This window comes from Lactuca serriola, chromosome 7 (assembly GCF_051521515.1).
Source record: "Lactuca serriola cultivar US96UC23 chromosome 7, Lser_US96UC23_V15, whole genome shotgun sequence".
NCBI lineage: Eukaryota > Viridiplantae > Streptophyta > Magnoliopsida > Asterales > Asteraceae > Lactuca > Lactuca serriola.
The window spans coordinates 180,725,279-180,752,762 of NC_136414.1; positions in this window are offsets into that span (position 1 = coordinate 180,725,279).

Consider the following 27,484-nt stretch of genomic DNA (forward strand, 5'->3'; position numbering starts at 1 on the left):
TACTAATCCCATATGGCCCCAAACCTTTGAGTATAAATAAAACACCTTTTATTTATCACCATATCGATTACTCATTATTTGTTGTTTCAGGTAATCAACTTCTTACTTGAATTATTACAACACTTGTCCCATCCTCTTATCATACACACAATGTTTACCTACGGTTCTTACTTTGTGAAATAGATCAAATGAACACATTTCCAATCATAGTCATTTCACAACTCCCAATCCTTTTTACAAGTGTAAGAATATCAAATTCTTGCCACTTATAGAATATGCTAGATTTTAACATTTTATGCAATGATCCTTTCGTAATGTCATAGCACAAAAGTCACAATGACTATTGCCAATGAGATTACAAAGTTCTTTATGATTTTTACAATACAATTCCATAGACGTGATGTCTCTCACTCAAAGTACATTCCTTTGAACATCCTTTTGCATAAAATTTCTAATCTAGACATAGACTTTCAATATCTAACTCCCAATATGGAAACATTTCCATATTTTCCATATGAAAACTCATTCTTAAGAGAATCTTTTCTATTCATAATAATGTCGATATGGTCCATCCAATATCGTACTTCCAACTACTCACAAACGACCAATCCTTAGCAAGCTTTGGATTGTCCTTTTATAGTTGTTTAATTATCTTAGTCAAAAAGGATTCTTGTCCTTTTTCCCTCTAAATGCACTAGACATTTGGAAAATTTTAGAATGGTCAAATATTATAGCATTTGCAATCGATCCTTTACCCGAAGCGTATGGGACACGATGCATAATGTTCTTACATAAAGATACGATACTTTATCAATCTTTTGCTATAATATTTTATGCTCCCACTATCATGATGATTATTATCATATACGATACTTGCAATACTTGCCTTAATAATCATACAAGCACAACATTTATGCTCCCACTATCATGATGATTATTATCATATAAGCATAACTCTTATGCTCCGACTAGCTTTGACATGTATTCAGAAACCATCTTAACTTCCAGAAAAAGAATACCAATTGAATTTCTTAAGTTCATATTTCTAATAATTAATGCTTTGATAATCCTTTATCTAAGCTTATACACTTTTGCCTTAGATAGCTCATATGTGTGTCTAAAAAATTCAGACTAATTGCTAAATCTCACAATTCGAATCATGGAAAGGGATACCGTAACCATAATCAAATTCGAGAATCCAATTTTCACAATCACTATCTTCTTAAAATCTCTCTTAGTGAAAGCATTTCCTCACAGTCATTTTCATGAAGGAGGGAATCTTATGACATTTAGATTTTAATGATTTATGTGTTTCTATCCATGTGATTTTGTCAAAACCAAAGTTTGCGACAAATCCAAACTCATATGGACCGAGCTTTCTCAATCTTGATTTCTTGACTTATGGTAACATGGCTGCCCACCATGTCTTCCAAGTAGTTAAGCAGCTTACCCTTTCCTATCAATGTACCTTTCATTGATCAAGGTGCCTGCCTTTTATGCATTCAAATGAGAACTCATAGAACTCACATGCATAATTAACTCAATTGAAACGGAACAGAAACAAGATAGTGTCAACATGATAGGTTGTAAGCCTCAAGTCATGTGCTAGTGATGTTCGATAAGGTTTATTCTTGATTAGTTCTTGAAACTTTTTGAGATCATTAGGACTCCCACTGATTCCTTAGCATATAAGATTCTTTTGTCAATAAACATTTCTTGACAAACCATTATTCAAGAGTTAGTGTAGTTTTTATCAAGACAAACATCACATAAAATTGGTCCTAGTTGATCTTTGTCTTATCCAAGACATCACAACTTTCCAATTTCAAATGTACGAAAATAAGAAAATCCTTTTTCCAAGTTCTACATTTGATGAATGTTATAAACCTTCTTTAGACTTGTCACTCAATGTCACAATCTTAACACTAAGACTTGTTATTTGAACGAAGTATGATTGTCTTCTTGTTTTAACCATTTCTTCAATTCTTGATTCCTCTTCTCAGACAAACAATTGTACTAAGACTCACACAAAAGATCAATTAAGATATGGTTCTTAATCATTAAGACCTATCATAAAACATAATAAAAGGTACTCTCCCTTCTTCTTAGAATAGAGAAACTTTTATCTTTCTGCCTACTTGATTCTTCTTAATCGTTTTGCTATTGATTTAAACTTTTTCAATCAATTCAGAATTACACTTAATCTTATAAGTTAAACCTTTAGTAAATCATGACGAATATCTTTGTTACTCTTGTGGTGGATTTGATCAACACACAACTTTATGTACTCGATCTCCTAGTCTTTCACTTGACACTTTGTCAACGAATTAGTCTAATTTTTCAAATATGAAATTTCTCATTCATCGTGCAACCAAGTTGCATGATTCCAAGTTTCTGTCCAATTGAAACTTGGGTGATGAGAAACTCTCCTGATTTGGTAAATTCTTGACATATCCACAAATAACATAATTAAGAATCACATCCACTCGTTGTAGAAATATACGAACATCAATTTTTCATAACGATTTCATTGCAAGGAAATAAATAAATAAATAAATGAGTCAAGCCAAAATTTATTTTATTCATAAAAGCAGCAGAAAACATTTGTCCTTACAGTGCAAAATCAACTGAAAAACTATGTAGTCAAATATTCCTAACAACTCTATCATAACTCTCTAAGCTTAAAATCTAATCTTAAAGTCCATGCGATCTAGATCCATTTCTTTGTGATTAGACTCATCTTGCTCTTTCATCAAGCTTCCTCTCTTTTCACTGATCCTGCAAAACATTCAACTACAATCTTATCACATTATGTATTAAGAATCAACGAATAGGAACTTAATGGAGTTAGATAGTGGATTTTACCTGAAGCACAACCATACTCTTTGACTCTCCCATCTTCTGGACTCTTCAGGCTCTTAGGGCAGACTTGTATCCAACGCCCTTTCACTTGGCAGCAAATGCAGGTCGGTTCTCCTAGAACATCCTCTGAAGCATGGTTGGTTGACTTTCCCAACAAATATGCTCCATTGCCTTGCCAAATCATTTCTGATTCAGCACCAATGAGCATGTAAGTTAAGTCAATGAAGCTTAAGTCATGAAGCTTAAGTCATGATCTATCATATGATACTTTCTTTTGAACTCATTATATGATTCAGGGAGTGACTGCAGAACCCAGTCCACAGCCAACTTATCAGGGAATGACGCACCCAACATTATCAACCTATCGATGTGTGATTTCATTCCCAAAACGTGGGCACACACGGGTTTACCATCTTCATGTTTCATTTCCAACAGAGCTTTAGTGACATTGAACCTTTCAATTCTTCGATCTTGTGGGTTAGGGAGAATAATTGGAGGAGGTGGAGGAAGTGAAGCATGATCTCTTGTTCCTCGATCAAATTGTGGAATATCATCTTCATGTGGAATGCTTGTTCCACGGGATTTGGGAAGACCATAGTTGTTGTACTTTGGCATCTACAAAACGGGAGAAAATAAATTCAAGTTAGTTGATCGATTGATTCCTTAATAAATCACCCAAATGAGATATTAAGGCTAGGACCCAACACAATATTTCACAACTCGGGAGAGGGATGCCGTAACCCAAATTGTAGAACATTTGAAGGTAAGTGAATGACGATTCACTAGTTTTCCACCATGAAAAACGAAAAACAGATTAAGTTTTAAATGTTTTTGAAAACTCCTAGATCCTTTGAGAATCATTGAACCTCTTCAATAGCATGTTTAAATCTCGATATGCCCGTCGATTTGTGACTGGGATGCCGAGGATCACAAAACAGGGTGTGAATAACCATGCAAACTTACATGGTGCCCCCACATGTTACAGTCACCTATTCGATGTGTCGGTTAACCACACACGCTCCACTGAACTATGACAAACATTGAGTCACCCTTTGCTACCTTTGCTTAAAACCATTTAGTGTGTCGGTTAACCACACACGCTCCACTAACATCTTCGCAAGGGCACAAAGTGTAATTTCATGGTATTGCATCAATTCACTTTTGCCTAAAGTTACTAAGATAGGGAATTTTGTAAAGCATTTAGTTACTTTTTGTACTTCATTATACTTTTAATGGAAGGATTCTGTCTTATCCTATCCGTTCGGCTAATGACCCTCCACTAGTCAAGAGTGCGGTGGGTAAGAGTGGATACCCATTCAATCGTCATTTTATAGGCAATTTCCTTAAACACCCCTTATAGACCAGCTTCGTGAATGAGGCCTACTAATGGTAAGACTGACTTATACTCATATATATAATGTTAGACATTTAATGTTATATATAGTATAGGGTGTATTTTATACTTTTAAAATACTAGTTGGTCTAATTTAAAAAATTATACCTTTAATTAAATGTAAACCAAAACATCTATGGATTTATTAAACCTCTTTTAATTACACACTTTCATTAATTAATAAAACCATAAGGGTGTGATTTGAACTTTCCAAAATAATACTAGGGTTTTAGAATTTAACATTCCTAAATTAAACTTTTAATCAACTTTTCAATTCCAAAACTTGAGGGCAAGTTTTGAAACATTTCAAAACATTAGGGTTTAGAATTTAAATATTTCAAAATCAAACCTTTTAATCAAAATTTAAATTCCAAAACTTGAGGGCAAGTTTTGAAACTTTTTAAAACACAAGGATCAAATAGCAAATAACTTAAATTAAACAATTAATCTAATTATTATCTAATTTGACCTAAAATCAATTTCTTGCAAGATAAGTTACCGAATTAATACAAATAATCAAACTTTAATCAAATAAGGAATTTATTATCTAATCAATTGGTAATTATCTTTTGTTTAATCAAGGATACACTCAAAATATGATTAAATTCAAATTTTAATGACCCATAACAGTTAAGGCAAGTATCTTTGAGTAAAACAGCAAGAAATCCCGAAACTGCCTCCTTCTGACGCCCAAACTCGCCGAGTTCCTCTATGGAATCGCCGAGTAGGAGCCAACTCACCGAGTCCACATTGGAACTCGCCGAGTTCAGCAGGCAGAAAGCCAAAATTTCAATTTTGCAACAAGAATGAACATGCTAGGCATCAATATAATAGAAACCAACCTGGCCTCTAATACCACTGATGGATTTTAGCCATAAGAACATCCTATGTGCTCATACAAACCCTAATGCTTGGATCTAGGTTTCTCTATTGTACATGCAATTCATCCAAGACTTTAACCCCTAGATCTAGCATATGATAAACAATATAATATATGAATTAAGGTTTAGATCATACCTTGATTGTTATGTAGCAATAACAATCTCAAATCCTTCTTGTAATGACTTTAGAAAGCTTAAAGTCACAAATGCCACTCCTCTAATGGTTCACAAACACCAAGAGCAAGAGGATGAAAAGGAGAAGAGAAGGAGGCTTCCCAAAACGTGTGGAAACCCTAAGGATCTAGTTCACCACGTTTTTGGGGCTTAAGGGTCCTTTAAATAGTGAGGCTATTAGGGTTATCTAACAAGGAAACCCTAATTTGGATGCTTAGGCCCTAAGAAACCCATGAACCCTTCTTTAATAAGCCTTGGACGATTTCTAATGGGTTTCCCATAGAATTCGTCCAACCTTATATTATAAGGTAATCCATAGCCCAATTGCAATTATCTTATAATTACAATTCCAGTCCCTTAAGTTTAATTAATCTCTTTTAGTCACAAAATTAATTATCAATTAATTCTTGACTAATATTAATTAAACAATACGATTTCTCCTTTAATATATTATTCTCATAATATATTAAAAAATCATAATTAATCCTTTCTCTCCATAATTCATCCTATCAGGTTGCTTTGGTAAAGGCAACCCAAAAGGACCATGCACCATCGGGTCAAGTACATACCAAAATAGTTATGGACTTAGACACTAATCCATCACATTATGCGGGGCGTACATATTGAGTACACTGGGCGTACTAAGCCAAATGGTCTTGATTATCCTTTGGAGTACGCATGGCGTACAGGAAGTACGTTGGGCGTACTCCAGTCAGTCCCAAACCTTATTTTAGGGTCTTGGACCCTATTTAAACTACTTATCTCATAACCTAATCCTAATATCTTCAGTCTTCATCCCTCTAAACTATATAAATGTAACCCATGCCCCCATTTGAGTGGTTTTTGAGTTTTTGGGTGTTATTTCATGCTTTTGGTGCTCATAGAAGAAAAAGGAGCTTCTTTGAGAAGTGTGGTATTGCTTGAGGCTTTTGGATCCAGGCTTGTTACATCCTGATCTACATCTTGAAGGCATAAAGTTTCTATCTTGGTGATATTATATGTTAGATCTATTTCATGGAGTATTTGTGCATTTTGGAGTGTTTGTGTAAAAAATATGTTTTTGATCTACTCTAGAAGCAATGGGTGTTAGATCTTAGCGCCATTCAGTCCATCGGTTCATAAAAATGCAAGATTTATAGTGTATTTTGGTCCATGCAAGCATTAAGAACTTTGTTAAGTTCTTATTGAGCTTTTGAGTCCCTTTTGCCATGCAAGCACGTAAAGTAGGCAAATTTACGTGATAAGTAGTCTTATAGAATCAGATATGAAAGTTTGGCACTTTGTCTTAACCAATTAAGGGCTTATTGGAGTGAAAAAGGGGTATGAGGAATACGCTGGGCGTACGTAAGTGCACGCTCAACGTAATGCTAAGTATGTGCATAAATTGCTTGTACTTTGTGATTTGAGGCCATGTACGCGGGGCGTGCATCTTGAGTATGCGGGGCGTAATACCCAATTTAGCATTATTGGGATTTTTGAGTTTGGGCCTTGTTGGGCCATCGGGCTTCTGTTTTTGGGCCTTGGTTGGGCTAAGGACTTTCTTGGTATTTCTTTCTTGAGAATTTTTGGCACAATTAGGAAGTTGGGCCATATTCGGCTTTTGTTGTTTTTGTCTTGGGCTTTGGAATTCCATTTTGGGTTTTAGGCTTTCTATGCATGTTAGGTTGGGCTTTGGTTATTGAACGAGTAAGGAAAGGGAAAAATGGTCTTTTACCCTTAGGAAGTTAATTTATGGAGTAGGCCTCGGATTTTGGGCTATTAGGTTAATTATTGATTAAGATTGTAGTTATTGTTAGTTGGCGCGAGGTTACCCGGTTCGGCGGTACGAGCAATCATTTGAGTATCAGTGGATTGAGGTGAGTTTTCCTCACTGTACTTACGGTTCGAAGGTACCAAGGCCGTCCCTTTAGATTCTTATCCTTGTTTATCATATGTTGGTACGTTGTAGTGATCTATTAGATCTATATCCTGGTATGTAGGATGCATTGCTTGGTGATATGTAAGATCTGCCTGCTTGTCTGTTGACTGGTTATACGTTTAGCTGTGTATATGTCGCCATGGTGTAGGTGGGTTGAGACTGTACTTCTTTGTGATGTCACTCAATAAACCCAGTAATGTTTATATCTATATGTTTTTATGGTTTACTAGGCATATATATGTTTATCTGTTATGTGTATGTCGACATGTTATGGTTGGTTGGGTTGAAGCGGTCCTGCATTGTGTTGAAGGCCAAGACACTCATGGCAGATTAGATAGACTACAGGCCTTGCGAGGCGGTCCAGGCAGGTTGAAGGCCCGAAGGAGGGTCCATATATGTTGAAGGCCCGGTGCGGCAGACCAATCATGCTAAAGGTCCTGTGAGCGGTCCAGATAGGCTGAAGGTGCGTAAGGTGGTCCAATTATGCTAGAGTCTCTGTATGCATGTTGTTTGTTGGTATATGTTATCTGGTTGTGTGGTGGTACTTTAGGGAGAATCACCAAGCTTTGTTCTTATAGTTTTGGTTTATGGTTTTAGGTACTTTAGAGAACTGTGGCAAGGAAAAGGTGTGACCGTACACATCCTGATTCCATGTCATTGATCTTGGGAGACATTGATTTTTAAATAATGTTTTGAAAACAACGTTTCGTAAACACTTTAGTAAATGGGTTGTTTTGAAAAGTTTTAATTGGTTGAAATTTTTGGGATTTTACACCATTGCCAGTAGCAGATGGTTAACGGATATGGCTAATGCTTTCTGGGAAAGTTCTGCCATGAGGGATCGACGGCCAAATTTGCCTCCTGTCTTCTGAAAGACAGAGCCGAAGATGGGTTGGAGGAGGTAGACTTCACTTTAGGAGGTGAGGCCCTGGAGACGATGACTTGTGTTGAGTTGTGACTCGGTTCAGGGCCAGGTTTGTACCAGCTATGGAGGTGCAACAGTTATCGAGGGAGTTTCATGACCTTCGCCAGACGACTAAGACTGGAGCAGAGAGCACTACCAAGTTCTGGGAGAGGGATTTGTTGGTTCTGCAGTATGCAGTGGATGATGAGATAAAGAAAGTGAGATATCTTGACATGTTGAGGGATGACATCAGGGAGTTTGTGAGTCTATTAGGGTGTCAGATCATGAATGATATGATTGCTAGAGCCCGAAAGTGTGAGGGTAGTGCTGGAGCCCCAACAATGAGAGAGTCGAGCATTGCAGTGTTAGTCAGGGGAGGGCATCATTTCATGATGTTCATTTGGACTTCCTCCATGGTCTTCATTTGGAATGCCATGGACTACCCCCATGGTCTTATACCCGTGGGCCATGGGCTGCCCCAATGGTCTTAGCCATTTGCCATGCCCCCCCCCCATGGTCTTTACATGAACACATAACACAACAAATCAAACATTCATTGTACATACAACTATTAAAGCTTCATAATAAATATGGGCCGGCCTTGGTGCCTTCGACGCATTGGTATGGTGAAGAGACTCACCTCATTTTGCTGAACACAAAAGTTGCTCGCCTAATAGTCTGATACCTCACACTGAACAATGGAACAATTAACCCTAAATTAGGATTATAACACATCTTAGTCAAAGATTCCAAAGACCTAAGCCTAAGTCCTTTCATGATGGCCAAAAAGTCTTTCCTTTACTAATGGGCCTAGGATCCAAGATAAAAACTATTAATGGCCCACACAACCAAACAAGCCCAACGAATACAAGTATGGACCAAAACTAAATAACATTCCATCAATCCTATATGGTAGCAGGTCCAAAACAGAAAAAAGACCCAATAAGCTCATAAGTCCACACGAAGCCCAAATCCATCTGGGTGCGTACGCCCAGCGTACAACTCCAGTATGCTTAGCGTACTAAGCCTCTTACTTATACGTGCAACGTACACAAGGTTATGCCAAACATACAAATAGAAGATGCACAATGACCATTAAGTGCTTAATACTTGGGATTTCAACAACCAATTTCAGATCTTAGCTCATTAAGATGTCCTAAGGCATAAAGTTGGCAACTTTATGTCCTTACATGCCATAAGGGACTCTAAAACTTCATTCTTCTCATTAAAACTTCATATAAGACCTCACACTCATGCATGGCATCTAAACAACCTTCAAGATGGCCCTTTATGCATCTAGTATGCTCAAAGAGCTTAGATCTGATCATCCAAGTCCCTGGAGTCGCTCAACTCACAAGAGAAGGTCCAAAAACCAAAAAGGGACTCCCTACCAATACTTTATCTCAACTAACAAAAGAGATGACAAGGTTCTGACTTTATACCTACAGAAGTTCCTCAAGATGAACTTGATGCAGGATCTAGAAGCTCAATGACACCTAAGCCCTGATCACCACATTCTCCCTCTTGAATGCTCTCTAAAATGGCCACCAAAACACTCTTTATGCTAAAGAATCACACTCACAAGAAAATCTGGGGTTAAGCGATGAAATGAGGCTATGGAAGTTGATTAGAGTTTGGTCCAAATGGTGAAAGGTTGCTTAAATAGGTCACAAGTCCAGAAATTAGGGTTTTGGCTATCTTCCACGTATGCTCCGCGTACGTGGTTCATCTCCACGATCCTTCCACCTCAGTACGCTAAGCGTACTCATAAGTGCACCCAGCATACGGAAGGGACCAATTTTTCAATAAAAATTCATTTCAAGCAAAAGAAGGGTAAAAACCTAGATTGAAGTGTTACAACTCTCCTCCACTTGAACTAGACTTCGTCCTCGAAGTTCGTAGTCGCAAGCAGATCCGGGTAATGCTCTTGCATCTCATCCTCTGGCTCCCACGTCCATTCGAAGCCCTTCTGGTGCTGCCACTGCACCTTTACTAACTTCACTTCTTTCTTCTGTAGGGCTTTTGTTTTTCTGTCCAGAACCGCAATGGGCTTCTCCATAAAATTCAAGCTCCCATCAACCTGAATATCATCCAAATAAATGACTACGGCCTCATAAGCAATATACTTCCGAAGCTGAGACAGGTGGAATGTGTTGTGGATTTGACTGAGCTCATTCGGTAGATCGAACCGATAAGCAACCCTACCGACCCAGGTATAAATCCTGAACGAACCAATATATCGGGGCCCTAGCTTGCCTTCTTCCGAAACCGAACGAAACCCTTCCAAGGTGACACCTTTAGCAACACAAAATCACCCACTTGGAACTCAAGGTCTGATCGACAACGGTCAGCATAGCTCTTATGGCGGCTCTACGCAATATGCTTGGCAATTGGGTTGGGTTCAGGTTGGCGGGTCAGAAAACATGAACTCAACCCAAACCATATAATATATGGGTTGGCGGGTTGGCGGGTTGGCGGGTCACGGGTTGGTGGGTTGGAAATCTTAACCCAGCCCAACCCATATAATCCGTTTAAGTATATGGGTTCTCGGGTTCACAAGTTAATGGGTCAAACCCAACCCATATAACTCATTTAATAAATATGCAACACGTTTTAAAAAGTGAGGTTTTTTCAACATAAATTCATATAATGATTAAAGTAATTAACATAAAAAAAGGTTTTCAACATAAATTCATAAAGTTAATAACATCCAAATAAAAATGAAAAATGAAAACAATCATAGAAAGTGGATGTGTTCTTCGTTCGTGATTCGTGAGTATCTAAAAAATAACGACATGTATTTTTTGTTTTTTGATTAACGAACCGCAAACGCACATTAGTCACATATGGATACAGAAGGAATACAATGATATGAAATATTATGAATACGGATGGAAATCAATTTTCATTAATAATTAAATATATCATTTTTTAAATGTAATATATATATATATATATATATATATATATATATATATATATATATATATATATATGTGTGTGTGTGTGTGTGTGTATATATATATATATATATATATGGGTTGGCGGGTTGACCCGCTAACCCAAACAGATAACCCAACCCAACCCATGATATAAACGGGTAGGTGGGTCAAAAATCTCAACCCAAACTTGTCTATTTTCGGGTTGGGTCGGTGTCGGGTTACGGGGTGGGTCGAGAGTTGCCTCCCTTACTACGCAACCCTCAGTCTATCACACACCTGGTGAATCAACTCAGTAGTCTTAAGAACCACCTTCGCGGCTGGCGCTTCCCATGACTCGATACCCAACCTCACCCCAAAAAATTGGAGTCCTACACTTCTGACCATACAACATCTCAAACAGGGGGGGTCTGTCAATACTAGCATGATAACTATTGTTGTACGAGAACTTTGCTAGTGGAAGGTAAGTATCCCAACTCCCTCCAAAGTTCAATACACATGCTCGAAGCTTATCCTTGAGCGTCTTAATCGTCCACTCACTCTAACCATCAGTTTGGGGGTGGTAAGCAGTGCTGAAATGCAATTGAGTACCTAACTCCTAATGGAACTTCCTCCAGAAGCTGGAGGTGAAATGAACATCATGGTCCGAGACCACAGATACCGGCATCCCGTGCTTGACCACCACCTCCCGCACATAAATATCTGCTAATTTATTGGCGGAGATACTCTCGATAATCAGAATAAAATGTGCACTCTTAGTAAACCTATCCGTAATAACCCAAATGGAATCCACACCCTGTGTCGTCCTAGGTAACTTCGTGATAAAATCCATGGTGATCTCTTCCTATTTCCACATGGGAATAGGTAGCGACTGAAGCTTGCTGTGAGGCCTCTGATGTTCGGCTTTGACCTTCCTGCAGGTCAAACACCGCTCAACAAACCACACAACTTCCCGCTTCATGCATGGCCACCAATAACTTAATCTCAGGTCGCAGTACATCTTTGTGGCCTCAGGATGAATAGAAAACTTTGACTTGTGTGCCTCCTCTAAGATCCTTTGGCTCACACCCCCGAATGTCAGAACCCAAACTCTGCCACACCGAGTCAATTAGCCTAGACCATCTCGAACAAACAATGGAATTTTCCTCTGAATCCGATCAATCTTCCAATTCTCCCTTTTCAAACCCTCCACCTGTGCCTCCTTAATCATATGCAATAAAGGTGAAATCTCTGTCATCCTCAACCAGACATATCCAATCGGAGCACTAGCTGTGTTACGAATCAAAACATTGGCCACCACATTGGCCTTCCCAGGATAGTACAAAATCTCACAGTCATAATCTTTTACCACATCTAACCATCTCCCCTGCCTCATATTCAAATTCTGTTGATCCATCAAATATTTCAAACTCTTGTGATAAACAAAAATGGTGCATCAGACCCTATATAAATAATGCCTCCAAATCTTGAGGGAAAATACCACCGCCCCCAATTCCAAATCATGAGTGGGATAATTTGCCTCATGAGGCTTCAGCTGCCTCGAGGCATAAGCAATTACATCCCCCCTCTACATCAAAACAGCTCCTAAACCCGAACTAGAAGCATCACAATACACTACAAAACCATCCAATCCCTCGGGTATTGCTAGTATTGGGGCCTCACATAATTTCTGCCTCAAAGTCTCGAAATCTAATTGATGATTTGGACCTGCCGAAAGGTCACACTCTTCTTGGTCAAACGGGTCAAAGGTACGACAATTTTTAAGAAATCCTGGATGAATCTCCGATAGTACCCCACTAGCCCCAAGAAACTTTGGATCTTGGATGTGTTCTTCAGAACCTCCCAACGCATTACCGCCTTAATCTTGGCTAGGTGTACCAAAATACCGTGTTGGTTGATGATGTGCCCCAGAAATTGCACCTCACACAACCAAAACTTGCATTTGGAGAATTTGGCATACAACCTCTGCATCCTCAAGGTCTTCATTACCAAATGCTGCTGGTGTTGCTCGTTGTTCTTATAATAGACCAAAATATCATCAATAAAAACGATCACAGACCGATCCATCATCAGTCTACAAAATCGGTTCATGAGATCCATGAACGTCGCTGGAGCATTGGTAAGCCCAAATGGCATCACCACAAACTCGTAATGACCATAACGAGTTCTGAATGCCGTCTTCTGTATGTCTTCATCCCTGATTCTCATCTAATGATACCCTGACCGAAGAACAATCATGGAAAACCAATATGCACCCTAAAGCTGATCGAATAAATCATCAATCCTCAGATGTGGGTAACGGTTCTTCATCGTCAGCTTGTTCAGCTCCCGATAATCAATAAACATCATGTGTGACCCATCTTTCTTTTTCATGAACATGATTGTTGCTCCCCATGGGGAACTGCTCGGACGAATGAATCCCCGGTCTAGCAGCTCCTAAAGCTATGTAGACAGCTCCTGCATCTCAAGCGAAGCTAGATGGTACGACGCCTTGGCTATCAGAGTCACACTAGGCACCAAATCCATTCAAAACTCCACTTGCCTCTCGGGAGGCACCTCGGGAAACTCCTTTGGAAATACATCGTGAAAATCCCGCACAACAAGTACACTGCTCATCTATGACATAACCTTCACCCTCATATCTGAGACATAAGCCAAAAACCTAGAACAACTCTGCTGAAGAAATCTCTTAGCCCTCGCAGCCGAACAGAGTGATGGCCCATGCGAGGATCTCTCCCCATGGATAACCAGTTCTCCCCCACTTGGGGTTCAAGCTGACGCTCACAATCTATCATGGCCCCATTAGGCCCTAACCAATCCATCCTAATGGTCACCTTCAATCATCTCAAAGGTATCGGAACCAAATCAATAAGAAACCTCTCCCTGAACATATTCAGGACACTCCTCCGAAATACCCTTGCAACGCTCATGGTACAATCATCCTCAATCTCCACTTAAAGTGGGGAATCCAAAGTCCCCGGAGCATCTCGAAACTTCTTGTTGGGTGCAAGAGATACAAATGATCGGTAGCCCCCGAATCAAAAAGAATATGAGCCGACAAACCATTGACCAAAAAGGTCCCTATACAAAATCATAACCATATAAGCATAAACAATAAAATAAATAAAATAGGAATAGATCACATACGAGTCACGATGTCTGGCACTGCTCGGGCCTCCTATGTAGTCAACTGACATGTGCGGCTCTTCACTACAGGAGCATCTGCCTTAATCTAATCCTCATCGTGGCGAGCACAGGCACTGCTACTGCTCCTCCTCCTCTAACCAACCTCGGATAATCGGCCTTTTTATGATTTTTCTGGTTGTAGTGGAAACAAATAAAGCCCTTCTTGGGGTAATCCCGACTTATGTGACCCGGCTGGCCACATGCATAACATGTTGAGCCTACTGCTCGATAGGATCCACTGTGCGGCCTACCGCGCATGGCACATCGACCATGACCCTGTTGGCCCCTGCTGCGAGGATCAGAGGTCTTAGGCTTCTTGGCCTGACTCATTGCTGCCTAAACTTGATCTGGCTTCAACTTGGTCCGGAGGTTCAACTCAATTTCCCGTTCACGTGCCTTCTCTACCATGTCATTTATGGTCTTGTACCCCAGAAATCTCATAAACTCCCGGATAATATCCCTCAGCATGGAATGATACCTCGTCTTCTTCATCTCCTCATCCGCAACATATTACAGAGCCAAAAGTGCTATCTCCCCAAAGTTGGTGGTGATCTCCGCCATAGTCTTTGTAGTCTGTTGTAGATCCTGAAACTATCTCACCAAACGTTGCACCTCGATAGATGATGAAAACTCTTGATCAAACCTCCTAACAAATTCTCCCAAGTCATCTCAGCCACACCTGCTGATCCAACCTCGCGGGTAACCTCCTCCCACCAGTCTCGTGCTCGATCCCTCAACATACAAGATGCGAACCCCACCTTTTGCTGCCTCGGGGCAAAAGCTCGTGCATTGGCCATTTTTCATGCCTGCCACCCAACGTTGACTAGTGATAGGATACCTAAACCCAAAGAACTCAGGTGCTCCACATGCCTTAAACTCCCTCAACGAGGGAGCTCGGGCCCCAGTCTATCCTGCAACAATCTCAGCTAGGAAAGGCCTGAGCCGCTCCTCCATGATCTCCATGATGCCCACCTTGACGGTACCAAAGATCACTGGGGTACCGTCAAGTATGCGACGAGTAACCTCGAGTGCGATAAGATCGCACAACCTATCCTTAATAGGCTCTATAGCAGAGCCTGAACCTGATCCTGAACCCGAACCTCACGTGATCATCACCATTCTCAACTGAAAAAATATCACAAGACAAAAATGATAAGGAATTCATAAGGGATTCCACCACATTGGACTCCTTAGAGCTTCCAGGTCTGACAATTTTTCGGGTACAAGTCTTGTGCTTTCAGTAGTACGGGCCCAATACTACTTTCCACATCTACCTATACCTTGCCCAAGGCCATACCTGATACCCTTAATTCACTCGACCACACATCATGACCCACAAAACACAACACCATCTCAGGTCCTAGACTATCCTAGGATTTCCCAATTCCTGAAAAATAAACCAATCATAGCAGGTTACCCTATGCATGCAAGTTATACACAAATAGAATCACATAGAATGTCAAATAAGCTTCTACCCTAAACCACAACCAAACAAGGAACATGAATAGGGCATAATTCATCATTCTAGGGCTATGCAATCCTAGACATATACAACTTTGAAAGCATACACATGGCAGTTAATTTATTCAATCAAAAGTTTCCAAATATAACTATAGCATGGCTACTATATTGGGAACACTTACTTGAGCTTGACAGATTGCGCGCATTGCACTCTCCTGTTTGTCTTACAAAAATTTGTTTTCAAGAAAATTTATAACTTTTGGTTTCTTTTGAAAAAGGGTTTACCATTTCCTCGGTTTGAATTCCGACACACCCAAGAGTATGTCCAAACCCCTCAAACCAAGGCTATGATACCAACGTGTAAAATCCCAAAAATTCAAGTAAAATTTTTCATTTAAATATTAAAAATTCCCAATTAATAATTAGAAGTTCAAACCACAATTTGTTTCAAAGATTCCAATACATAAACATATTATTCAGAAAGATTAGAGTGTCTATAACAACTAGTGAGGAAAAATGTTGGAGAGTGCACACTGCGTCATCATGTCGAGCACTTGCCCTTAGATCCTGAAGTACCTGAAACAACCAACAAACTATAAGTTAATTCTTAGCGAGTTCCCAATAACATACCCAACCATATAACCACATAATGCCATGCAAACATACACATAAGGATGCCATGGACTCCCTCCATGCTCTTCATTCGGAATGCCATGGACTACCCCCATGGTCTTATACCTACGGTTCATGAGCTCCCCCATGGTCTTAACCATTTTCCGTGGGCTCCCCCATGGTCTTTACATAAACACATAACACAACAAATCACACATTCGCTGCACATACCATTAGTAAAGCTTCATAATCAATATGGGCCTATCCTAGTGCCTTCGACCTATTGGTATGGTGAGGAGACTCACCTCAGTCTGCGGAACACAAAAGTTGCTCGCCTAAAAGTCCCATTCCTCACACTGAACAATGGAACAATTAACCCTAAATTAGGATTATTACTCGTCTTAGTGAAGGAGATAAAAGACCTACGCCTAAGTCCTTTCATGATGGCCCAAAAGTCTTTCCTTTACTAATAGGCCTAGGATCCAAGATAAAAACTATTAATGGGCCACACGACCCAATAAGCCCAACCAATACAAGTATGGCCCAAAACCGAATAAAAGTCCATCAACCTTAAATGGGACCATGCCCAAAACAGAAAAAGGCCCAATAAGCTCATAAGTCCACACGAAGCCCAAACCCATCCGGGGTACGTACGCCTAGTGTATCACTCCAGTACGCTTAGCGTACTGAGATTCTTGCCTGTACATGCATCATACATAAGGTTACTCCTGACGTATAAACAGAAGATGCACCAATGACCATTAAGTGCGTAATACTTGGGATTTCAACGACCAATTTCAAATCTGAGCTCATTAAGAAGACTTAAGGCATAAAGTTGGCAACTTTATAAAAAGGTTTACCTTTTGAAGATGTCTATACCAATTCCTTAGTTTGAGTTCAGACACACCCGAAAGTGTGACGGAATCCCTCAAACCAATGCTCTGATACCAACTTGAAACATCTCAAAATATAGCCCAAAAATTTCGTTTTAATTCAGTAGTAAAAACCATCAATATCCTGCATCACATAAAAGTCATAAAACCATGTATCTCAGAATATCATTATATGTCAATGTAACAATATCATATGTCAATATTAGAGTAACTCCTCCCAGGCCAAACACTGTGGTGTGTGTCATGCTGTCATCCCGGGCTCTTCCCCTTGTTAGTGGAAGTACCTGAAACCAAAACTGAAAACTATATGCATGAAGCTTAGTGAGTCTCCCTAACTACCACATACCATACACCTATCACATAAACATATCTTGGGCCCCTCCCCTGCTACATTGAGTCAGGCTCGGCGTCGGGCCCCGCCCAACATGGAACCATATTCGGCATCGGGCCCCACCCGGCATCGAGCATATCTCAGAATACATGTGAACACAATCAAATAGTACACATAAACCTAAGCATATATAATGTACATTTAAACATTCCTCGGGCCCCGCCTGACATCGTACCGTAGTCCAGAACTACTACTAACTAAACGGGCCAGCCTTGGTGCCTTAGACCTGTTCCTACTGGAGGAAACGCACCTCGTATGCTAGCTGTGAAATCTCGTGTGAGGAATCTTTGATGGCTGCTCCAACGAGTCCCCGACAATCAATTTCACAATAACACTTAATCAAAATCTAATAATCCTCCTTAGGGTAAAATGACTATTTTACCCCTGGTCAAAGTCACGTCCCGATCAAAGTCAAAGTCAAGGTCAATTCCCAGTCGACTCAACTCGTCGAGTTACCTCCTAACTCGACGAGTTCCTATACTACTCAGACTTGTGATCAACGGAGTCAACTTGTCGAGTCCCTTCACAGACTTGTTGAGTTCTACTTGGCATAGGATCGGGACAACCCGACTCAACTCGTTGAGTCCTTTTCTGGACTCGTCGAGTTCCCATGTCTGTTTGGGATATCTTAATGGATTAAGCCCCTACACTTCAGATCCAAGCTTCATACTTCACAAAAACCCTTAAAATGTCCTTTTAAGGGCAAAGTTTCTAACTTTACCCATTAATACCTCTTCTTAAAAGGTTTATCTTAAACCCTAATTCTTAGGGACCTAGAACTTGGTCCTTATGTCAATCATATACCCAACAAAAGCTTACAACCTTAGAGCTAAACCCCTAACACTACTTGGACACGTAAAGTTCCCACCTTTTTCCACATCCATGGCCTTTTGGGGCTAAAAAGGCCAATATGACACTCTATGGCTTGCATGGGGACTCCAATGGCATAAAGTTTGCACCTTTATGTCATATCAACCCCTCTAGGTCCTAGATCTGGAAGAATACCCACTTGGGTCGATCATTCTCCAAAAGCTATCATTCTTGGACCAAAAACCTTCAAAAAGATGGACATATAGAGATCTAATGAACTAATTGCCAAGATAGAAACTTGATTACAAACTTAAAGAGATCTAAAAATATGCCATTTGTTGAATATATAAGTAAATCAAACTTCTAACAAATCTGTACGGTTCTCATGACCAAAATGCTTTTTATATATGGATTTTGAATACCAATTTATATAAAATAGAATCATATCACTCTTCGTGAAAACATAAGATAACTAAATTTACCCTTGAAACCTTGTACAAACATTTGTATAGTTTATATGTGAAACCTCATAGATTTTGTAAATTCATGTCGTGGTAGTAATTAAGTATTATCTTACTTGATTTAGAAACCGACACTTAACCAAGGGGGAAAACTCTTCCCGCATAAATATTTGTGTTTTCGCGTGAAAATAAAGGGTTTATATGAATAACTTATTAATTAAGTATTATATGAATTAATTTATGGTATTGACACTTATCGTTATGAGTAACAAGTTATCAACTAGTATAAGTGGACAAAAATCTCTGTATATATCCTATTTCAATCCTATACGGTATCAACAGTACATTCAGGGTCTAAAATGAGGTCATAACCGAACTGTGACGAAAACCTATGCACCAACATTGGAAGATTGTGTTGAAAGCCCACACCACGTTTTTGATGAACTGATGAAAAAAGTTAAAGAAGAAATGCCAACGCCCAAGCTCGACTCGTCGGTCGAAGGTTGTAGCTAGAAACCGGTGGTGGGATGTCAACCCCTATAAGCATGTGATTTTGAACTTATACTCGACGTTGCTCGTTCCATACTGATTAACGGTTATGTCACAGAGGACTTTCTGCTAAGATGTACGGTCTTATTGAGGTTACAAATGTAGCCCTTGCAACTTAGGAAATGATCATAACTCATGAAGCTTTTAGAAACAAACGTAGTTCATTAGAACGCCCCATGGGTATGATGGATCCTAACAATATGTCTAGGTATCCTAACCCTAAACTTTCTGATACAAGACTCTTGAATACTTATAATTCTTTGATTTTTAGGAATGATTTTTATTTAAGTCTCTTACTATTTGGGATTCATAAGACTTAATGATTTCCAAAGTTTATTATTTGTTGTGATGAAATTCGGACAACATAATGGCTGTTATGGATAATATTTTCTAGGTTTCAACCAATTTGAAACCAACAATTTCCATAACATTAATAATTTACATGATTAATACTATACAATATTTCGCAAATAACGACTCTTAAGTAGTGAAGTCGATCATATTATTTATTAAAATAAAAATTCATAACTTAATAAACCGACTTAAATTTTTATAGTTAATATAAAAATATATTAATACATTTTACATTTATTTTTACACAATCTTATACAATAAAAGTTAAATTCGATACTTTTAACTAATAATTATAAATTTTTTTAAACATGGTTTTTCGACCACATATGTCAATGTATTTTCCTTTTACGTGATAAATGTGTGGAATAATATTTATGATTACATAATATCTTAATATACATATTAATAATCACGACAAACTATAAGCATAGTATCTTTTAGCAATCTACTTTACTTGTATAGTTTATTAATGATTGATAACATTTTAGTTTTCTATTTAATAAGTTTTTGACCAATAATAAGGTATCATGCTATTTTGTGTATAAAACATGAAAATATCAAAACTTTAATTGACACGTATGTGTCCCCCCACCCCCACCCCTCCCCCAAAAAAAAACAGTAAAAGAGGGCCGTAGAAATTTACCACTGAAGCGTGAGTACCAATCGTACGAATTCGGTTTCTTTGAGAAACTTATAGTGAGAAACCACAAATCCACAATTCATGAGCTTTGAAATACTCTCGGGACCGTTTCGTAACAAATATAAACCATCGGGGTTGTTGGGTAATTTAATTAACCAAAATAGAATTGTTTTGGTTAAAATAATTCAATGAAGGGACTGAAATGGTTTAAATGGGTTTAGTGTTTGAGTTCTGGACTGGTATCGTTAAGAAATGCCATGGGAGGGGCTGTTTTAAATAAATGGGATCAAAGTTTGGGGTTTGGGAGTGATTTCAAATAAAGAGTTTAACAGTGGGATAATTTTGTCTTTTTGTCGAAATCAGAAGGGGTTAGGGCTTTTTAATTCCCCGTCTCTTGTTTGGATCGGGTAAATATGGGAATGCACGAAAGCTTCCAGTAGATGGAACGAAGGCGACGAAGCAGATGAACGAAGGGAGTCGAGTCGAGGACGGCGAGAAGGAAACGGGAAGTCTCGCAGGCGCGTTTTCGTCGTTTGATTCGCGAAGAGGAAGGAGTCTCCGGGGGTTTAACGAGGCCAAAGGGGAAGGTGGGTGAAGCAGCGAGGCTTCTCTCTTCTCGTCCGGCTGCGGGGAGCGACTTCCAGGCGTCGCAAGCAGCAATAGCTTCGAAGCAGATAAGGTTCTCGGCGGTTTTGCTCGACTGAAGGGGAAGATGACGGTGCGAGGGGTTCGATCAGTGGGAAGGAAGGGTTCCGACGAGAAGTTTCAGCGGTGGTCGATGGAACTGGCACCGGTGATAGCTGGAGAAAAGCGGTGGCCGCAATGGATGAAACTGGTTGCAGCGGACGACGACGGTGGCTCTGCTGCCTCGTTTCTCTTTTGTTCCGGCGAAAACACGGGTGAGAGGTACGAAAGTGAAGGCAGCAGCGAGGCGTAACAGTGTATGGGGCTGAGGATGGTAGTTTGTTGTCCAACAGGTAAGTGTATGGGGCTGCTGCTGCAACCCCTTCGTTCTTCCTTTTTTTTTTTTTTTGGTGTGTTGACCGCAATGGATTAACTTTGATGTTTGGGTTGTGGTGTTTAATAGGGAATGGAAGCAAGGATTCACTCTGTTGTGAATTTGATGGGAAGGAAGAAGAAGGACCAGCAGCAATGGTATTCAGGGGCTGTTTGTTTGCTTTGATTGATAGGAAGAGGAGTAGGAAAACGAGGCTGCTGTCCCTCTTGTTTTTACCGGAAAGAGCTCCTCCTCCGGAGGACTTTGACCGTCAATCAAAGGAAAAGGAGAGAGGGATCGAAAGTTTAAGTGGGAATAAGGTGAGAACGGTTGAATTCTGCAATAAGTGATCTTAATTCAGATTTTGGAATACTTTTTGATGAATTTGTGGTACTTGGAAATCTTGGAAGGATTTAGAGAGTGCATTGTACTTATTTATTCATGTGTGTAAAAATTTGTGGTACTTGGAAATCGTGGAAGGATTTTTAGAGTGCATTGTACTTATTGATTCATGTGTGTATAGGTGTGGTGTACTGATTGTGTGTTTGTTTAATGCTTTGGAAAATTATCATATAACCACATAACCAATGGTTTAAAACCCGGGTTGACCTTGCTGGTTCAATCGGTTGGACCGTGACTCGGGGTAGAAGGCAGGTCAAATGAGAACAATATTTTGTAAATGTCACACCCCAAAACCAAGAATGGCGGAACGTTCTGGGGCGGAGGACGTCATGTATAGTATCATAACACAGTAAATGTAAATAAGCAAACAACATCATCCATTGCATTAAATAAATAATTTTAATACAATTGTGTTCTGTACAGTTATAGACACCAAAATAATGAAACACAAAATGATATGAGATGAGTCTTGAATGCACTCCATCTTCTCAAAAGCTGGCCTCTGTACCTGTCTACTGATGACCTGAGAATACAAGTTATTTTGAAAGAGTTTATCAGCATTAAGCTGGTGAGTTCATAAGTATTTTAGTGTCAATGTTTCTTGTAAAAACGTTTGAATCTGTCTCAATGTATAAGTTTGTAAAAATGTAAGCAAATGTTTGAAAGTGTTTGTAAAAGTTTGAATTTGTCTCAATGTATAAGTTTGTAAAAATGTAAGCAAATGTTTGAAAGTGTTTGTAAAAGTTTGAATCCCTCAGAAAATCCTATATTTTCTATAAAAGTAACCTTCTACCAAGGCTTTGATATTTTGTATACTTGCTCATTGTAAGAGTATGTGATTTCCCAAGTGTAACTATCATTAGATAAAATATAGTATGTACATTAATGCTTAAGTGGGGTTATCACTAAAATATGTAATGGGTAAATCATTGTAGTACTGTAGCTTTGTATATTAAGACTACTGCTGTACTTACTATTACTACCTTAAACCGGATTTATATTAAGGTATATTGTGATAAATTGCACCATGCTATCGACTGGTAACAACGACATAATGAATGGTCGTAATAAAATAATGACGTTTGGCACCCGCAGACCTGCAGGTCCGGCTGTAGCTAGCAGCAAGGTGTAGGATAGTCAATCCAGTATAGATCTATACTCAAACTCACGCCCTCTCTCCAAGAGGATTCTGGCTACAACTCGGGACATGACATTTAAGGCATGCACCGATACAGTGGATCACAATTGATATCGTATTCATGTATATGTATTGTTTCTCGTATATCTGTATATGTATTGTTTCTCGTATATCTGTATATGTATTGTTTCTCGTATACCTATATATGTATTGTTTCTCGTATTTCTATATATGTATTGTTTCTCGTATCTCTGTATATGTATTGTTTCTCGTATCTCTCTATATGTATTGTTTCTAGTATTTCTGTATATGTATTGTTTCTAGTATTTCTGTATATGTATTGTTTCTAGTATATCTGTATATGTATTGATCCTGCGTTACCCCAATGGTAACCAACTAATGATGTACTGATGAGTATGACTATGGAAGTACTTTTATGTCTATACATGTATATATGATATATAAGTAATATGGAAATAACCTTCGGAGGGTCACCCAAAATCCCACCAGACCACATCCAAATCGAGGAAAAGGAAATAGGGCGGATGGCATTCCTAAGCCTTTTGAACATTATTTATATACCTATACATATATGGGCATGCAATTGGATATATAAAGCATAAATAAGTTTTCATAAAACATTTTGAAGCATAAATGTAATTTCAAGAGAAGATTGACTGGATGTCGATCTATAAATCATTTTGAAAGCATAAGTTGATAAAGCAGTTTAAGTATAAGAAGCATTTGTTTGAATCACAGTCTATAAGTAAGTTTGGATAGTAAAACAGTTTGTAAAACATTTTAATAGTAAAGCAGCTTGAAAAGCAGTTTGAACAGTGGTGAAAATCGTTGTTTTCCTAGTTATTAATCACATGTGATTAAACACAATCACCTGTGATTGAAGCAATAACTTATAAGTATTTGACTTGTATTTCCCCCCCCCCCCCATAAAGTGTTATAAAACATTTAAAATCATTTCAAAGGTTGATTCAAGGGGTATGAACTCACTTGTGGTGAGTCGTTTGAATTGCAGTGTTGGCTACCGTGCTAGGTGGCAAACGGAGACTGGTTTACACGCACGAGCCTAGTTATCATATAATAAGCATATATATAACTAATTAGACATATAATAACTTAAATAAATAAGTTAAGACACTTAGAAAACATTTAAACACTTTTATGAGTGTTTAAGGTTCAAATGGTTGCATCTAAGTTGCTACGGGACAAGGCAAAAGGGTTTGAAACATCAAAGGGCCTTGTATAGGAGTTCACCACCCAACAAACCCCACACCTTGGAGTTTACGGCCGTAAACTCATAGGTTTATGGCCGTGAACTCCTCAAAGGGTTGTTTTGGGTGTTTTGTGGTGTTATCTTGATCCTAGAACACTCCTAGCTTTATTGGAATAACACATGAAGTAGTTTAAGGCTCTAGAACACTACATATGGGAGTTTACGGCCTAAGGTTCACTCACCCTAGATTTTACGGCCGTAAACTCTAGGATTTTAATTGTTTTGTGGCTCTTAAACATCAAGGATGGCTTCCATGAATTTATCTAAGGCTAATGGGGACAAGAGGCAAAATTTGGTGCCTTCACTTGGAGTTTACGGCCCAAGTCATGTTCCTTGGCCGTAAACTCCTTTCAAGGAGTGGTTTTTATGTGTTCTTCTCTCCATTCTAGTCCCAAGGGTGCAAGGTAAATTGTCTAAAGGCTTAAGGTGTGCTTGGAATGATTTTTACCCTTCAAAAAGGGGTTTACGGCCCAAGAGGGGTTCTTGGCCGTAAACTCCTACAAACTTATGATTTTTATGGGTTTTTGTTGTTCTAAATAAGCACAAGCAATTGAGGATTTAAGTCCTTAAGCATTTGGGGGAGTTTAGGGCACTAATTGCACTTGAAAAGGGGTTTACGGCCCAAGGTAGTTCCTTGGCCGTAAACTCCAAGAACTTGTGTTTCTTGGATGCTTTCTAGGCTACAAAGATCATACACTAAGTCCTTGTTAAGTCCTCTAACATAGGAATGGGTCTAGAAAGCATTAAAGTTCCATTTTGGAGTTTACTCCCCAAGAACGTTCTTGGGCGGTAAACTCCCGGATCTTGGAATCTAAACATGTTATTGCTGTTAATAAGCATTAAACAAGTATTGAAACACATATAGAAAAGTAGACTCACAATCTGGGATGAAAACCCGAAGATCCGTCAGAGAGAATATGGCTTTTCTCTATTTGGAATTGTGAATAATGAATTAATTTAATTCAGAAAACTATTTATAGTCCTGGAATATTTTGGCAGAAAATATTTTTATTCCTGACGTTGGACTGTAACAGTATGAAACTTGGAATGCCCAATTTTCACAAAACCAGGAGCATCCACTCTCCTGATATCATCTAAAACCTAAACCCTAATGTACACAAACTTGTTCGGAAAAGCTTGAAAATCACAAAAACTGAACTAGCCTCTATTGAATAGATGATGTTCATACAATGGAAATTTCGGGTTGTCACATCATCCCCCTGTTAGAGGGAATTTCGTCCCGAAATTAGAATTTAAGCAAATAAAAGTTACAAACAATTAAGCAAAAAGATGAGGGTATTTCAACTTCATCTGATCCTCGCGTTCCCAAGTGAATTCCGGTCCTCGCTTGGCGTTCCAGCGAACCTTCACGATAGGGATACTGCTTTGCTTCGTCTGCTTGACCTCACGGTCCATGATCTCTACAGGTTCTTCCACGAAGTTGAGGCTCTCATTGATCTCGATCTCGTCGAGTGGGATTACGAGAGTCCCGTCGGACAGACACTTTTTCAAGTTGGATACGTGGAATGTAGAATGTACGTTACGCAGTGTGTCGGGTAGATCAAGTTTGTAAGCTACGGGGCCAACTCTGGCAAGAATCTCGAAAGGCCCTATGTACCTCGGATTAAGCTTCCCATGCTTGCCGAAGCGTATCAAGCCTTTCCAGGGTGAGACTTTGAGAAGGACTCGGTCTCCCACCTGAAATTCCAAAGGTTTTCTTCGTTTATCGGCGTAGCTCTTCTGTCGGTCTCTAGAGGCTTTCAATCGTTCACGGATCTGAACGATTTTCTCTGTCGTTTCCCGAATGATTTCCGGACCGGTGAGTGTACTGTCGGAAGCTTGCCCTCTTGCTAATTGGGTATCACCAACCTCAGCCCAGCACAGAGGGGATCTGCACTTGCGGCCGTAGAGAGCTTCGAATGGAGCAGCCTTGATGCTTGTGTGATAACTGTTATTATAGGAAAATTCGACAAGGGGTAAATGAGTATCCCATGCCTTCCCAAAATCAATCACACAGGCTCGCAACATATCTTCCAATGTTTGAATGGTTCTCTCACTCTGTCCGTCGGTCTGTGGATGGTAGGCTGTGCTCATGTCCAACCTTGTTCCTAGGGAATGTTGTAGGGATTGCCAAAACCTTGAGGTGAATCTACTATCTCTATCGGAGATAATGGAAATAGGTACCCCATGCAACCGTACAATTTCCCTGATGTATGTTCTTGTAAGTTTCTCCATCTTGTCGGTTCCTTTGATAGGCAGGAAGTGTGCAGACTTGGTCAATCTATCAACGATGACCCATATGGTGTCAAGTCCACCTGTTGTCTTGGGCAACTTGGTTATGAAATCCATAGTGATCCGCTCCCACTTCCATTCCGGGATCTCTGGTTGTTGCAGTAAACCAGAGGGCTTCTGGTACTCGACCTTAACCTTTGCACAAGTAAGGCATTTACTTACGAAGGTAGCAATATCTGCTTTCATATTAGGCCACCAGTATAGCTTTTTAAGATCCAGATACATCTTATCTGAACCTGGGTGGACGGAATACCTAGTGTTGTGCGCCTCGGTCATGACCAAGTCTCGGAAACCACCGTGTTTCGGTGTCCAGATCCGGTTCATGAAATATAAAGCTCTGTCACCCTTGGCTTCGAAGTTCTTGTTCATTCCCCTAAGGGATTCACTCGACACATTTTCAGGTTTCATGGCCTCAAGTTGGGCCGCCTGAATTTGCTTAGTCAAGTGTGAATGGATGGTTATGGATAATGACTTGACCTTGCGACCAGAATATTCTTTCCGACTTAGGGCGTTTGCTACTACGTTGGCTTTACCCGGATGATAACGAATATCGCATTCGTAGTCACCGAGTAGCTCGACCCACAGTCGTTGTCTCAGGTTGAGCTCTTTCTGATCGAAAATGTGTTGTAAACTCTTGTGGTCGGTAAAGATAGTGCTCTTCGTTCCATACAAGTAATGTCTCCAGATCTTCAGAGCAAACACTACTGCTCCTAGTTCAAGATCGTGGGTCGTGTAGTTAACCTCATGTGTCTTCAACTGCCTCGAGGCGTAGGCGATGACCTTACCTCGCTGCATCAGAACACATCCGAGTCCTTGGTTTGATGCATCGCAATAGACTACGAAGTCTTCTATTCCTTCTGGAAGGGATAGTATTGGTGCGGTGCACAAGGCTCGTTTGAGCGTTTGGAACGCTCTTTCTTGTTTCTCTTCCCAGTC